The sequence below is a fragment of the Brassica napus genome, chromosome C6 (genome assembly GCF_020379485.1).
Source record: "Brassica napus cultivar Da-Ae chromosome C6, Da-Ae, whole genome shotgun sequence".
NCBI classification, from domain to species: Eukaryota; Viridiplantae; Streptophyta; class Magnoliopsida; order Brassicales; family Brassicaceae; genus Brassica; species Brassica napus.
Genome location: NC_063449.1, coordinates 22,398,936 through 22,402,054, shown reverse-complemented (window position 1 = coordinate 22,402,054; position 3,119 = coordinate 22,398,936). Strand labels below are relative to the sequence as shown.

The window sequence follows — 3,119 nt, the reverse complement described above, 5'->3', positions numbered from 1 at the left end:
TTTTATATTTTTTCTTCATATTTTTATAAAACAGCTTAAATCAAAAAGGAAATATCTTTTTTTCCAACCAAGAAATATATATATAAATATATATATATATATAGATCTGTACATAAACCTTTGTTTCACAAAAATGTATTTTCTTCAAAAATAAAATAAAACAGTTTCAAATCTATAATAGCCTTGTTCGTTTCTTTAACGCCGTGTGAGCGTCGATGACCAAAAATTAACAAACAAAACGGAGATATTTAGTCGCAGCGTCGATATAAAGTTGCCGCCGGCGACTCTCCCAACTGATCTCGTCCGTATTTTCATCGAAAACACCTGACGCCGTCAATATTAGCGGCTCGACGCTGACTCTGCGTCTCAAATATTCTTATCATTTAACTCCCTGTTCTTACTTTTTGCTAACCTGAAATTTTAAACTCCTTTGTATTTCCTTGCCGCTGGAAGCTGAGGCTGCGTCTCAACAACGGACCGGGCTAATTTAAACCAAAATAAATGCAATAAAAACTTAATCAGTTTTTTTGATGACAATTGTAATTTGAATGGCTGTGATGAATATGATGATGTTGACTTGAGTAAGAAAGAAGCAAACAAAGGAAATAGTGTTCAATTTTTGTTGATGGAAGTTGTGAAGCAGGATGAAAAGTTTCGAAACAAATCGTTGTTGAAAACATCATTCGAAATCTCAGCAATGAAGCATAACTTCAATTACAAAGTTGTGAAGTTAGATACAAAATTTGATATATCCAGTGCATAAACAACAACAGCTACTGAAGCATTTGTGCAAAGGGGTTATTATGATCCGCATATTTCACCATCAAAAAATATGTGGTGAATCATACATGTGTTGCATCAACTAGGAAAAATAATGGTCGGACAGCTTCTGCAAAATCTATTGGAAATCTAATAATGCATCGGTATGAATGTGTGAAAGAAGGTCCAAAATCTAATGATGTCGTACATATTATGAGAACGGAGAATGGACGCAAGATATCTTTCAGCTCGTATAATGTCAGCATGAACAATAACATTGCAATTCCCAATGAAAGAGATGTATGAAAATACAATGAAAATCAGTTACATTAATAAGGAATCAGAAATTACTTTGGATCCAAAATTAGACTATTAATATCCTCAAAAGAAACCTTAGAAGATCCTTTCCAGTTACTGCATCCCATGCTTGTGATACCATTTTTGAGTTTTCAACCCAACAGAGTCCTAATGTCTGGGATAGCCTCCATCAACCAAATCTGAAGTGCGTACGAGCGTCCATTTGTAACATAGCTGTTATGAACAGTTTTTCAATAGCTTTGATAATGGAACTCACCAGCTCATCAAATGCGTGAAGACCCAATAAATATTTTCTCATCTTATCAAAGTATATCACAATCTTGATGTAGTTGTGTTGGAATTACACCTTTCTTCATTCGCCATAATTATACCAGCAATCACACACAAATACACCAACTTCAGTCTATCAACATGAGACCACATATTACAAGTTTCCAGATGACTGCGAAAAAATTATTGCACTGAAAATCTCATAGGCCTCCTAGCAAACACGAACGACAACTCATGAAACTTTGTGGTCAGCAGCTGCTTACAAACAAAGCTGTGGATCACTCTTTCCGAATAGCGAAGATTGCTAAAGACTTCTATGTACTCTACTCGAATGAAATTCTTCAAGCTCTGAAGGATGATTATTCAGCAAGTGTTGTTGAGCTTAGTTCCCTCTTCAACTATGGGTTTAGGCAATGGATCCATCGCCATACCTTTGAACAATGAAACAAATACAATCACAGCAGTCAATATTCATGCTACTATAACTCATAAAACAAATATAGTACAAGTGTTTTCGTTCCAAAGACATGCATTTTAGTCAAAGCAAAACAAACAAAGTCACCTTAGACAATTATACAAAACTGAAACCATATACATTACAAGCTTCTCATTTGTCTCACCCAATCCAATAAAAATCCATTCCTACATCAATGTCACGAGATAACACAACCCAAACTGTATGAGAGTGAAACAACAATTCGGTGACCACAGAAACATATTAAAACATTAGCCATGACTAACATCGAAACCTATGAAACTTTAGATAATATAGAAACATAAATCAATCACACAACTGAAATCGAAACCTATCAAACGCAAACTCTGATGATAATATAAAAAAAAAATCAAATCAAACAAAGAAAGACATGCAAAACAAATCAAAAGTCCTACAACAAACCTGAAAATCTTGATTTGTGGGGCTTGAAATAAGATCTGCGAGTGTATATTTTAGAGTCAGCGAGACACGATCTTAAGATTTTTCGGCGAGTTACTTGAGAACGAGAGTGTGAAGTGAGCATAAGGTGTAGGCGACTTCGATAAAGAAGAGAAAGGCCGGTGGAGTCCTAGATGGAAGAAGGAACACTGGGGATGGTGAAGTGAAGCAGCGATGAGACTAATCGCCGGTGAGGCGTCTCTGATTTGCTATCGAGAGCCAATGAGTAAAGGTGAGATTATGGTTCGTCGTTTTCGATTTGAGGCTAAATAAACGTATTTTTTCATCGGAAAACCCAAAAAAAAACTGATATTTAATTCAAAACCCAAAATTTTCTGACTTTTTAACTTTTAACTAACTGAAAACATGAATGAACCAGAACCATTTGAGATTTGAAATTATCTCAGATATTAGTGGGTTTGTAATTTTGTTAGCCGAACCGAACCGAGAACCAGAAAAACGAAACTGAATCAAATTTTTTAAATACCTGAGCAGATCCTAAACTTCTAAAACCAAAGAACCGAACACAACAAATTATTTTTAATATCGGTTAGATGAATATGTTCGAATTCATCGTTTATATGAATATGACTCATCGGTGATTTTGTATACAGTCCTCAAAGAGTATGATCAAATGTTTTGTTTTGCTTTGATTTTCTTGGTTATTCAGCTTTAAGAAAAACTATGAATTTTCAGTTTTTAATTATTTATTTTATTAAATGATGTATTTGTAATATTCATTTATATTATATTCATTAAGTAAATATTTTTTTTGCATCTTAAACTATCTATTTTTTTACGAATGTGTGATATCATATAAAAAATATTAAAAAAATGA

General features: G+C 33.8%; 1 long non-coding RNA gene across 1 annotated transcript; it reads right to left on the bottom strand.

Moving 5' to 3' along the window:
• Positions 1–1,018: 1,018 nt before the first annotated feature.
• On the bottom strand, positions 1,019–2,889 carry LOC125589042. Its single transcript, XR_007325234.1, has 2 exons — positions 2,246–2,889; positions 1,019–1,778 (listed from the first exon to the last, which is right to left on the bottom strand). It is a non-coding gene; the product is annotated as an uncharacterized LOC125589042 (long non-coding RNA).
• Positions 2,890–3,119: the final 230 nt, after the last annotated feature.